The sequence below is a fragment of the Sturnira hondurensis genome, unplaced genomic scaffold, assembly GCF_014824575.4.
Source record: "Sturnira hondurensis isolate 20B ecotype Veracruz unplaced genomic scaffold, ASM1482457v3 Scaffold0017436, whole genome shotgun sequence".
NCBI lineage: Eukaryota > Metazoa > Chordata > Mammalia > Chiroptera > Phyllostomidae > Sturnira > Sturnira hondurensis.
Window position 1 is genome coordinate 4232005 of NW_028090067.1, and position 13702 is coordinate 4245706.

At 37.4% G+C, this 13702-nt stretch overlaps 1 protein-coding gene and 1 pseudogene across 2 annotated transcripts in view; both read right to left on the reverse strand.

Moving 5' to 3' along the window:
• NTN4 (netrin 4) overlaps positions 1-13702 on the reverse strand; it is a 97118-nt gene that overhangs the window by 45093 nt on the left and 38323 nt on the right. The gene's annotated exons all lie outside the window — the stretch shown is intronic.
• Positions 12220-13702, reverse strand: LOC119002409 (aspartate aminotransferase, mitochondrial-like; annotated as a pseudogene).

Here is a 13702-nt window from a genome sequence, read left to right on the forward strand (position 1 = left end):
GAACATCACTTGGGCCTTTCAAAGAAATTGCAGTTTTGAGTTTAAAAGTATTATTAATAAAATAATCTCACCTTTTAAAGCTAAGTAAAAGAAGATTTTAGAATATTCCCACTGTTTTAAAATCTACTATTGGCCCAACAGTATGTTTTTTCTTAGTGAGCACTTCAAATTTTAGGTTCTTGAGTAATTCTAGGCAGGATTCTATTACCCTCAGAGTAAGGATCTCCTAGAACAAATTAAGTCTTTCTCTCTCTTTTTGTGAGTTCAGGGTTAGAGATTATGTTTATTATAACCACAGGTGTAAGAGCTCAAATGTAGTATCTTTTTGGAAACCACATTATCAGAATAGCCTTTCTTTGCATGTTTCCCTAATTACTGCATAATATTTTTTCTGTTGGGAAAGGTTATAAAAGACTTTGAAATCCTCCCCTACCTCAAAGATTACAGTGTTCTGTCTAGCACATTCTTCTGGGTTATCCCTACCTGTTATTATCATGGAACTATTGCACAACTCTCCAAGTTGTAGAAAATTAATATTAATGTAAATAATTCTTGTCTGTAGAAATTCAAATCAGTTGTGTCTGGGAAGAATTTAATTGATTATTGCCTTTCATATTGACCTGTTTTGCATCAGTTTGTAAATATATTTCTGCACTTTTTTATTTGCCTATGTATATGTATGGTTCTTTGAATTTTTCTCTGAACACTTTATAATGTCTTACTGGTTCATCATTAATAATGAGTTAAGTAAAATTGTTGACACATGTTTCTTTTTTATCTGTGTGAGAGTTATGATACTCTTTAAAAATATATCTTTAAGCCTGGCTGGCGTAGCTCAGTGGATTGAGTGCGGGCTTGTGAACCAAAGGATCGCAGTTCGATTCCCACTCAGGGCACATGCCTGGGTTATGGGCCAGTTCCCCGTGGGGGACACATGACAGGCAACCATACGTTGATATTTCTCTCTCTCTATCCTTCCCTTCCTCTCCAAAGATAAATAAATAAAATCTTTAAAAAATATATATCTTTAACACTGCCATTTCTTATCTTCCACTATAGTTCTTCTATCAAGACTACTTGAAGATATACTTCTAAAAGTAGAATTTCAACATGTATTATATAGCTAAATGTGTTTTGAATGTTTTATATTTTCACAAAATTAATTCTACTAGCATCCTCTTTTCTGTACCTCAGGCACTTTATTTTCCCCTGATGACTGTAAAAAATATTTCTGCCATTAAAAATACAAATAGCATTGAACTGAAAATTGCAATGCCCAGGAGGCTTATGAAGATTACATTAAGATATAATCATACTATTTCCAAGTTATAAGATTGTTTTCTACTTTTACTTCACTGTATAGAACTGTTTCTTACTTATTTTTTGTTTCCAGTGGGCTTTAAGAATTAGTTCTGACTACTGGGTTTTTAAAAGTGATGTTTATCCAACACACACATTTATTTGGCTGAATTCTATGACTTATCCTAGGTTATATGCACCATTTGGTTTCAGATTTGCTTGTATACAATGGCAATAAAGCAAGACATTCTGATTTTAGGGTGTTTCTTTCAGTATATCTAAGACTTCCTTGACTTAAAATATTAAAGTAACTTCTTTCCTCCTCTCTAAAAGCCACAGTTTCTTTAGTGGCAAGATGTAAAGCAAGAGAAGATTGGCAAATATCATTATATTCTTGTTGCAGTTTTTGTAATCTTATAATCTTGTAATCATGCTGCAGTTCTTTAAGTTTCTTATAATACTCTATAAGCAATTATCTCAGCATATAGCTAAGTAATTTGAAATTTCTTTCAAATAAAATTGCTACCTGGTCACTGTATTGAATAACTAGAACCATTACTAATAGTCATTCCATCCACTCCACCTCTGCTCTTCATTTGATCTCGTTAAGTCTTTTCATAATTGCATTTTACATTTATCTTTTTATACTTAAACTTTTCTAAGGTCAGAATGCAAATCAGTGTTGGAACAGGGAGCAGAACTCCCAAGAGAGTCCTAAAATATTGGAGGCTCCATCTTAGAACAGTGATGTCACAGGGAGGACTTTTTCCTTCCCACACCTAAAATAGCTTCTTAAAATCTCATTGAGGGAAAGGGGCGTCACACGAATGTCAATTTCTTAGTACCTACTTAAATAATTTTAGAAAAAAGCAGAAGTGTTATTAACAATATAGAACTTCTAATATGCTGTTAAAACTATTAACACAACAACTATGGGCAAGAACCTGGGAAAATGAATAAAGGCAAAAACTAATAGAACTCATTTCGTAATCTGTCAAGCAGCCTTTGATTCCAGAATGAAGGAACGTTTTGTGGGGTTTTGTTCAACGTCTTTTAAGATTTAGATGGGTTTTTACAATTAGTTGGGGGCCAGGTAAATTCTATTAGAAATGCTATGGGGGATTATTAAGTACTTTTCACCCCATTGACATTCACTTGCTCAATGTGTTCACATAGCTCCTCGTTATTTTAAAGGAAAATTCCTTGTCACAGGCTATTTTGCATTCTCTTACAAAGTTTTTTTTAATTCATTCTAGTTCACATTTTCTACTTTTTCCTTTTTTCTTGACAGCTCTGTTAGGCTGTCACTCAGTATTCTATACAGTGCAGAGAGTGTTACAAAAGTTGACTTGTTTAAGATAAATGAGCCCCTGATTGTAGTACAAGAAGCCAGTTGCTAGGGCATGTTTTCTTCCATAGTCTGTCATTGTTGACTTAATTCATTCACATGCTTCTTTGTATATTGAAAAATTGCTTGTTTCTAGGTGAGCCTTATAAAACATAGTCTTCATTAAAGAGTATGCTCATATGAAAGATCAACAATGATTTATTAAAAACTTATGATTGTTTGGCAACTCATCAGAATGCAGTCATTAACAAACCCATGGTCATCTGTGTGATGATAAAACAACAGCCACGGCCACTGCTATTGCAAGAATTGCTTTTTTCCAATACCCATCCACCCAAACTATTGTTGTTTAAAATGGTCAGCTTAATGACAGGGACTAGAAAAGAAATATATTCATACTGTGAAATTCCTATATAATCAGCCATGGGGATTTTTTTGTTTGTTTTTTTAGGTGTGGATTTTTTCTTATTGAGATTATGTATACATAACATAAAATTAATCACTTTAATCATTTTAAAGCATACAGTCCAGAGGGTTTTAGTATATTAAAAAAATTGTGCAGTCATTGCCACCGTCTAATTCTAGAGCATTTTCATTGACCCCCAAAGAAACCTGGTGCCCATTAAGCAGTCACTCGCCATTCTTCCGTGAGTTCCTGCTCCTGGAAATCATAACCTGCTTTGTCTTTATGAATTTCCCTATTTTGGGCTTTTATATAAAAGAAATAGTACAATATGGGGCCATTTGTATTTGTCTTTTTTACTTAGATAATGTTTTCAGGGTTCATTTCCATTGTAGAGTATATCAGTACTTCATTCCTTTCTATGGTTGGACAATTGGGGTGCCACATTTTGTTCATTCACTCATCCACCGACGGACATTGGGTTGTTTCCACTTTGGGGTTACTATGAAGAATGCTGCTATGAACACTCGTGTACCAGATTTTGTGTAGACCCAGGTTTTCAATTCACTTGGGTGTGTACCGAGGAGAATTGCTGGCTCATATGGTAACTACATTAAACTTTTTTAGAATCTGCCAGACCATTTTCCACAGCAGCAGCACCATTTTACATTCCCACCAGCAATGTATGAAGGTCCTGATTTCTTCACGTGCTGGCCAACAACTGTTACTATGTCTTTCTGATTATAGTCATCCTGGTGTATGTGAAATGGTGTCTCATTGCGGTTTTGATTTGCATTTCTCTAAGACTAAGGATGTCAGCAATGACTAAGGACATCTTTTCATGTGCTTATTGGCCATTTGCATAACTAATTTGGAGAAATGTTCATTTAAACTTTTGTCCATTTTAAATTGGGTTCTTTTCTTAGCATTATGTGGATAAATGTGATGTGGAGAAAATAAATTTTGGAAATAGATATATAGGATTTCTAATCCCTTCTCTCAATAATCTTGAGTAAGTTTCTTAAGAGCAAGTTATATTTTCCAACCTATAAAATAAGCATAATGATACTGGCCCCACGTGTTTGAGGGTTAAAACAGAAAGTGTGTATGGCTGTGTGACATAATCAAGAACCATCATTATTATTATTGCTATTAACATTTATTATCTCAAGTGAACACCATTATCTCTTATTTTAAAAATGTCATTGATTAATTTATTTATATAGTGACTGGGAGTTTTTGAACCTTTTTATGTTATGCATAGTGAATGCTCCAGTATTTGCCATTAAAGAATCAGACAGTTTAGCAGATAGGAAAAGTTAGATATGTAAGCAAATAATTATAATACAGTTAGGTAAATGTTTTAATTGAGGGATGTATAGGGTCTCTGGAAGGGTAGGGGAATGTTTGACAAAATAAGCTATAATTCCTTGCTTTGCAAAATGTTAATGAAGTCAGGTGGCAAAGTGTAATCTGATAGTGTTAAATTCCCTTTTTATTATACTTTAGAATTGAATTAAATTACAAATAAGAATTAGAAGATTAATAGGCTACAAACTACCATCTTTAGCCTCTATTTGGCATATGGAAATAGTAGAATTCCAGGCCTGACTGGGGTGGCTCAGTTAGCTGGGCCTTACCTTGCAGAGCGAAAAGTCGCTGGTTCGATTCCCGCACAGGGCACACACAGGATTGATGCCTTTCTCTTATGTCAAAGTTTCTCTCCCTTTCTTTCTCCCTTATCCCCCCTCTCTAAAAATAAATAAAAAATATTTTTAAAAGGAAAGAAATGCTAGAATCCCATGTTCTCTTTAATTTTAATGACTACCAGGACCTTATATGGGAGACGATGAAACCACTGCCCTTCGGAAATTCTGAGAGCTGACAGCCAGCTAAGTTACACATCTGGTAGTGGTGCCTTCAGAGATGCAAAAATAAAAGGCAAAGAACACTTGATCAGTGTTTACTTTTACAAAAATACATATATGTATATACATAATATTTAATAGTGGAGTACGTAATCTTTGTTCTATTTCTAGTATGTGAGCTCTCTTAAAGTAAATATATTTTAGTTTTTGAACCATGATTTTATTTTATCTTTCTATCTAAAGAGCTGGAGAGAAAAGTTAAAAAGATGCCAGATTCTATATGACTAAAAAAATCTTATAATGAGTTAATCATTAATCTTATAATCTGTTAATCATTATAGAGGGACTATGGTCCCTCTATACCCCTACACATGTACTGTTTTATTCCATTAAAATATTTATTTTGCTAAGATTTAATACAATTATAGTTCCAATTATAATATTAAGGTTTTGAATACCAAAATTAACAGACCTTGGTTTTCTCACTATTCAAAATGGTTGTGAATTTTCTGTCTAGTGGAATAATTATATGTATGTATATGGGGTGTGCGTGTGTATTTGTATTTTAACCTTATGTGTCTGGTCACTAAAAATTTCTCCTCATAAGAGGGACTAAGGATTTAAATTACAGTTTATCTCCTACTGAATGTAATTGTTTTAGGAAAAATTGAAGTACATTTCCAGCTCTTACAAAATTGGCAAGACACAAATGAAATACCTTAGAGATGTGATAGCTGGGGCTGTGAACCAGAAGTCAGATATCTATCTGTAACCTCAGCTTTTCTCTTTCTGTGAAGCTTCCCCTGCAGCACATCATATCAGCAGTTACATGGGCAAACTAGGCTTTCCTGACCCAGAGCTCAGACTCCAGGCTCCCAACCATCCACAGGATGGACCCCAAACTGCCACACGGAGGAGGAATGATGCATTAAAAAATTGCAAAGTGAGATATCTAGGGAGCACTTTATAGTAAGAAAAATGTCAAATTTAACTTGTTGTTTCCCAAATTTATAAAACTAGCAACATGAGCCTATTGAAGAAACTCATTTTTGTACCTCTGTGATGCCCTAATTTTGATCTAAATATACACACGTGTTTCACATTCTGCAAAGCATGTTCATGAAATGCTGAATCTATGAATATCATATCAGGAGAATCAACCTTACTTTCCTATTGGTTTATGTTTCCTTCAGAGATGTTGGCTCTGACAACAACATTTTAGCTTTCAGGTACTTTTATACTTTAACCTATCTGTGGAATAGTCAAAAACTTATAAATAAATATTTAAATGTTCTAGGGCAACTCTTAAAAGGAACCCCGTTGGGAATTCTTTCATGAGTGTAAAAGCTATTTTATAATGTCTCTAGTTCTAAAGTCTTCCGGTTTCCTGAACATCCAATAAGAAAGTAATCTCAGACAACTTTCATCATTAAAAGAAAGCATGTCTTACTATCCGGACAGAAGATGAGGCTAGATTAATTGGAAGCTTCACAGTGAAAACACTAGTAATTTCCAACCATGAACATATTGTACTGGCTTGCCCTTCTGCCAGGAAACACAAGGTAGTAAACAAAGTGTAACAACATTCTGTTCACCTTGTATGGTACCTGTAGTTATTCATTGCCAAGGGACTACTGGTAAAACTATACCATGCTAACACAGGAACATTGAAATAAGAAGGTTAAGACCTTGAAAGGGATTGAGAACAGTCTTGCATTAAAACTATCAAGTTGGCAGGCCTTACATTTTGCTAACATTAGGAAGGCAACACTGTGGCCCCCTTCATGATAGGATTACCCATTTCTCCATATCCAAGGTGACAAGATGAAATAACTGTGATTATTGCAGCTATCTTTCATTCACAGTGAACATTATCTAGTGCTGGAGATGGAAGTAGGGTTGTAGGCCAGAAACCCCTCTTTCTAATAAATGCAAAAATACCCATCAAACATGATGTCTATTCCCCCAAAGACAGTTACTCTTAAAGTATTTACTTTGTAGATTATCCAAACTTACTGCTTTGACTCTTTCTTCTCTTTGAGCCTTTTCACTAGTTACTGAATGAAAGAGAAGATAATCAACAACAATTTCTGGTTCCATATTAAAATGTAGGTGACTCAGAGAGATTACCTATTCCTATAAAAAAGAGGCTCTTTAATAAGGTTTTTTTCTTGGTAGCCTATTAGGAGTGCAGGTAGGGTACAGAAATAAAGATTCTGAGTGTGACTTCAAGCAAGTAAATTAATCTACCCACAGAATTGAAATAAAAATACGTACTTCCTGTGTTGTAGTAAGGATCTAGTGAATAATACATGAGAAAGGGCTTTATAAAATATAAAACAGCAGATCTTTAGTGGGAATAGTCTATGATCTCTTGTGTCCTCACTCTTCTCCTTGCTCAGTTTAGATTCTACAGTCCGTCATGATAATCAGTCCCTCGAGCCCATCCCCATCTCCCTTGCCCTTCCTGTCCTTTATCCCATCTTTTTTCCCTGTTCTTGGCATAACGTCAGTTCTAGTTAGATCCAAATCTTTAACAGCACAACAGTAGCAAAAAAGAGAATGGGCCTCAGTGTCTGGCAGGTGAATTTAAACTGTGGCTCTACCCTTTCTAAACTTTTGAGAAGTCAGATGACATTTCCGAGCCTCACTTCCTCACCTATGAAAGAAAGTGATGATAAGGCACCATCTAGTTTTTGTGAATATTAAATTTAACAACCTTGATAGCCCAATAGCACAAGACTTGGTACACAATAAACATTTGGTAAGTAGTAACTATTAACAGTAGTATTTAGAATCCACGATAGTTTTTTTCTCTCATAAGAAGACCTAGAACTAATATACAGGTGTTCACTTTCAAACATAAATTTTTATTACATAAAAGTATTTTAAACTCCTGATGTAATGTTCTCATTTAATGACTTTTTACCCTCACTGGAGGATATGTTTATTGATTTTAAAGAGAAATAGGAACATCGATGTGTGAGAGAAATGTTGATAGGTTGCCTCCCATGTGCACCCTGACTATGCACCAAACCCACAGCCTAGGTGTGTGCTCTGACTGGGATAGGAACCTACAACCTTTTGGTGTACGGGATGATACTCCCAACTAAGACACCAAGCCAGGGCCTTTATTGATTGTGTTTTAATCCCTTTGTTCTTTTCCTTAACATCTTGAAGAGTCCAGAGCTTTCTAATTATTACTTTTTTGCTTATTCATAATATAATAAGGAATTTCAAAAGAGGAGATAAGAACAATGGTCATAAACCTACACTGAATTTACAAAACATGACACACAAAATGTGCAAATGTAAATACACAAATAAATGTACTCAGGTTCAGATGAGAACAACTTCCGTCAGGAAACTGTATGAATGATTCTAAACCCTGCCTTACCCAGCCAGGCAGCTGAGTAACATTTTCCTCAACCCCACCGCACGGTTCTATAGGTCTCAATATTACTTTTAGATTTGAACACATCAGTCAAAATATTGATACTTTTTTATAATGAGTCTCTGATTGCAAAAGAAAAAAACTACCTTGACAAGTGTAACTCAAGACATTTAAACAATTCCTCATGGTGTTCTGAGGCTTCCGTGTTATCCAGTGGATGACACTTTGGTAAAACAATGAAGCTTTCCATGTTCCTTCTTATCATCACCTATCATTCAACAGCTGTAAAACCACCAGCTGCTAGGAAAAAAAGAACTAAATAAGTCCTCTCCAGCTGCAAAGAAAAAAAAAAGCTTGAGATCTCTTCATATAATTTCTGGGATCCCAGAAGGGTGGAGTCAAAGTGTAGTTTTTCTTTCCACAAAACCTCTATTCCTGTATACATGTCAAACAAGTTGTAATTTATTTTTGTCGTTACTGGGGTAGAAAAGTATGTGGGAGAAGACGTGGAAGTGGCTGATGTAACACAATTTAATAGCAGTGGTAACTGCAAGTAGTACCTATTGTATCCTAGGCCATTTTTAATTATGCCAAAATATGCCATTTTTAATTTTCATAATAACTATAACATAGATATTAGCATCATTTTCTTAGGAAATTGAGGTTCAGTGAGACTAACTTAATAAATGGTGTGGTGAGTCGAATCCAGGTCTATTTGACTCCAGTGTTAGGGTATCAATCACTGTTCTGCCTTCCAGTGAAAGGAACAAAAATTGAACTAGCAAAACATAAATGAAATAGGTCTGAGAAGGACAAACATGGAAAAGGTGACACTACTTTAAAAGATCCGGTAGTGTGCCACGGCTGGTATGGCTCAGTGGCTTGGAATGCCATTTCATGCCCCGAGAGGTTTCAGGTTCGATCCCTGGTCAGGGCACATGCCTAGGCTGCAGGTGTGGTTCCTGGTCGGGGCTGTACAAGAGGCAAACCATCCATGTTTCTCTCTCACATGGATGTTTCTCTCTCCCCTTTCTTCTCTAAAATCAATTTTTAAAAATGTATCTTTTAGCAAGGATAAAAAAATAAAAAGACCCAAGAGCGTTTTAAGGTAAATGAAGCTACGGACGTATATCCTACTTTGTTCTCCTAAAGAAAGAACGTGACCCTAAAATCTTATACAACTTAAGAAACAAAGTATCAGTCCCATTAACTTCCTTAATTGGCTACCATCAGCCATCAAATATTCTAGCACATAAAATCAGATTTCTATTAATTAGTGACCCTCACAGCAATATCGGGTGTAGCTGTCTATAAAGCAGTAGCTTTCAAACTTTAGCAAGCATTGCAATCACCAAGAGGGTTTGATAGACAATGGTTCTTGGGCCCCGTCACTAGTTTCCGACTCAGTAGTTCTGGGTTAGGGCCTGAAAATTCATAATTCTAACAAGTCCCCAGGTGAAGCTGATGTTGCTGGTTCAGGGACCAACTCTTTTAGAATGAGTGCTATGAAAAAAACTGTGCCAATTTATTTATGATGGTCATTCTGACCAGTGTGAAATAGTATCTCATTGTGGTTTTAATTTGCATCTCTCTGATGGCTAGTGATGCTGAGCATCCTTTCATATGTTTATGGGCCATTATGTGGGGAGAGTAACAGGGGAACAATGGGGACAACTGTAATTGAATAAAATTTTAAAAAATGAAAAAAAATTGCTAAATCAAGTCTGACTTGTACACACATACCTAGGGCAAGCCAACTAGTGAAAGAAGCACATTTCTTAAGAGGCTACCTTCCATTCTGCAGGCACAATTTACAAATCCAACCATTTATTTCCACATACCTATAATGAGTGGTGTTCACAGATACACAACTGTGGGAGCACAGTCGACCTTATGACCATGTTTTTCATGAAGCAAAAGACTATGCTTTCAATGTGCAATTTGCTCAGCTAAGCAATCATAGGAATAAGAATATCATATTCAAAAGAGGCAACCATACCGAAATTCAATCCAGCTCTTCATAATCCAGGGGAAAAATACATAAAAGTAAAGTGCACCGAAGCTTAGGGAGGGGAAAAATCTGAAATCAGAACCATTCATATTTCCAGCCATAAGCCCCTGTTAGTCCAATTGCTTATGGCTTCCTTTCTTTCTCTTTCTTCCTTTCTCTCTCTCTTTTTTAAATAGAGACAGCAACGAGTCAGGGAACTGGATCCCTGGAAGCCAATATAGCCTTGACCACATAGCCTGTTTCTTAGCTCTCCCTGGCTCTAACTCCAGGCTTGACCTGGACTTGGTCTTGCCTGGTTTCAGCACATGATATAGTTACAGCAGTAGGGCTATCACTACTGCTGCAGAACTTGAAATAAGTATGAAAGCTGGGGAGCAGGAAGTCACAAAACTAGTATTATTTTGAAAGGAGATTGCTTCTGATTTCAAAGCAGCCCGAGATTAATAAAGAACAGAGGTTTCCCCAGCCCCATCTTAAAGGGTCTTCTAGAATAGAGACTTCTCATTCTAACATCTTTTTGAAATGGGAAAACCTTTACTCTATAATCCCCTTTACTTGCTTATCCAGATCTTTATTTTTTAAAGAAATTTTTAAAAATATTTTATTTATTTATTTTTAGACAGAGGAGAAGGGAGGGAGAAAGAGAGGGAGAGAAACGTCAATGTGTGGTTTCTTCTCACGCACCCCCAACTGGGGACCCGGCCCACAATCCAGGCATGTACCCTGACTGGGAATTGAACCAGCAACTCTCTGGTTCACAGTCTGGTGCTCAATCCACTGGGCCACGACAGCCAGGGCCAGATCTTCTTTATAGGTTGATAGTCTTCTCTCTCTCTCTTTCTCCCTCGTTAATCTCTCTCTTTTTTTTTAAGAGAAGGGGTTCCTATAGTAATTTCATTATAACTGAGAAACCAGGCTACAGTAAGTGTACGTGACTGGAGCAGATGGTGGTCATCTTTCCAAAGGGTGACGCCCGAGCCCAGCTGGCAGCACACGCAGTAAACCAAAGCCCAGAATAACCTCTTTCCTGACACTGTGCTGCGCTGCCTGGCTCACTATGAGAGATGAGTGACTGCACAGCCACAATGAATCAAAGTATGAGGTCCAAGTGGGCAGAGACAAAAACCCAATGGGAAACAACTGATCACTAGAGAGGAAGCTAAAATAAAGCACAGTTGCTTACTCTTCACTATTCTTTGCCAAGAAAGGTGAGGGTATGGGATGAGCAGTAAGTTATTTTCTTCAGTCTTCAAATAAATAAATCCTGAGAGGATGGGTTTGATGGTCAGTCAAGCAATACAGCTGGATGAAAATCTAGGCTAGTTACATATATAAACCTTTATACCTAAGGGAAAGAGAGGAACGTTAAAATGCCTGCAATTATTTAAAAGGAGGGCCTTTTTTCTTTTTTTTTTCTCAAATAAGATAAGAAACAGCATCTTGTGTTTTCCTTGTGGCAGTGGCAGCACATATGCTGGATTTCCTAAAACACAACTTCTATCACATTGTCGATAAGATTGCTCAGTCACGGGAGGGCAGTAACAGATGTTACTGTTAGAATTAGGTCTTCTCACAAAGCCTCTAATGTGGATCCACAGAGGAAACCCTCAACACCATAAGGTGCCTAAGTTAAAGCTCCTACAGTATTACAATGGCGTGATTGGCAGGTGTGTGGGTGCTGTGAATTTTTTTTTTTTTTTGCATGTGTAAGCTGTTCTGAAAAAGCTGGAGATAAAAGGACAAGGAAGAGTTTGGTTTAGAGCCAAAAAGTCCCAGACTTCTGCTATGGATGTCTCTGCCCCATTTTTCTACATGCTCTTTTCCATGAAGCAGGTTCAATCAGCAATGTAGTTAAAAGAAATGATCCACTCACCCTCCTCATCCTCCATGTGAATCTCACAATAGCAAAGGCTGAAGACAAGGAAGAATGTCTCTGTTCCTTCTCACCAGGGAAATCATTTGGTATCCAACTAAATGAGCAAGGTAGCCCCATTGTCTGAGGTGACCCTGCCACAGAAATATGGCTGACCTTTGCCATGTAGGTGGAGAACTCCTTGGTAGCCCCGTGAAACCAAACATGTCAGTCTGGTAGGAATGTGCTGCCAGTTGTGGGAGAAGTCCTTCTTGAGGCTGGAGACCAGTTGAGTATGCGTGCTAATGATGAGGTTGGCCATGACTTTAACTTCTGGCAATCACTGTTTTCAAAAATCCAGGACAGTCAGAATGGTTGAGGCAGTATTGGTTCCAACTGAGAGGAGGGTTGGATCACACTGGATGGATCAAGCAAGACCTTTAACTGTGATTTCACTCTTTTGGCTTCATCAGTGTCTGTGCAGACTGCAGTGAAGGCTCTGACACACTCACCATATAAGCACATGTTCTTGGCATAGGATTGGCAGAGAAAAACATTAATGCACTCTTGGATGAAGTGGCACATAGCCCAGGCATCCTTGTTACCATCACAACTGGCAAAGCCTTGATAGTTCATGTCAAAGAATGCAGAGAGATTCTTTACCCTCACCACTGTTGTTTCCTTCCACTGCTCAAGATGAGGTGTCTACTCTTAAGAGATTGCAGGCACAGGTGTGCAGAAGAACACTTTGCTCTCACATTTCTGAAACGCCCTTCTTAGTGCCTGTGAAGTCAAAGCCACAAGTCTTGGTGTCATAGTATATATAACCATGTAGCTGCATGCCAGTGTCCCTGAAGTGGGTGTGTAATTTCTTCAGGATGGTTTGGGCAGAAAGACTTGTCCACTGAACTTAAAACCTCTTTGCAGATATCTGGCTCCAATCCTTAAGTCTCAATTTCCAGAAATAATATGCATAGTGACATATTGGTCACTTTCCAACACTTCTAGTCACATCCAGGGCTAATTCTGCAGATGTCTAGCAAAATTCAGCCATTTCAGCAATGGGGAGGTGTTGTTTGCCCAGATTTTTTGCAGCAATCTGGACACTAGAGTGCAGGTAATACTTTCCATTATCATCCTCGCAGGCACCACCTTCCAGACTCACTTTCTTGATGTTGTTGTCTCTCATATATGTTTTTGTAGCTCCCAGGGTGGGATCTCCACAGGAGCTCACCAGGGGCTGGCTGTGGCAAAGGCCAAGGCAGAAAGACCTGGGTGGAAGGTGGCAGTGATCCCAGACAGGATGCAGCTGGAGGGTGTCAGAGCTATGGTGGGCAGTAAGAGAACAGGGGGTAATGGCAGGATACAGCAGACAGCCAGCAGGCACAGACACAGGGGTGTAGGCACATGGTTAACAGGTTTTTTGCTGGCAGAGGATTGTATAAAATAATTGTGTTTGAAGACTTTTGCAAAAATCTCTGGTAAGTCTGTATAATTATCCCTTATTGAACTTGGCAGAATTAATAG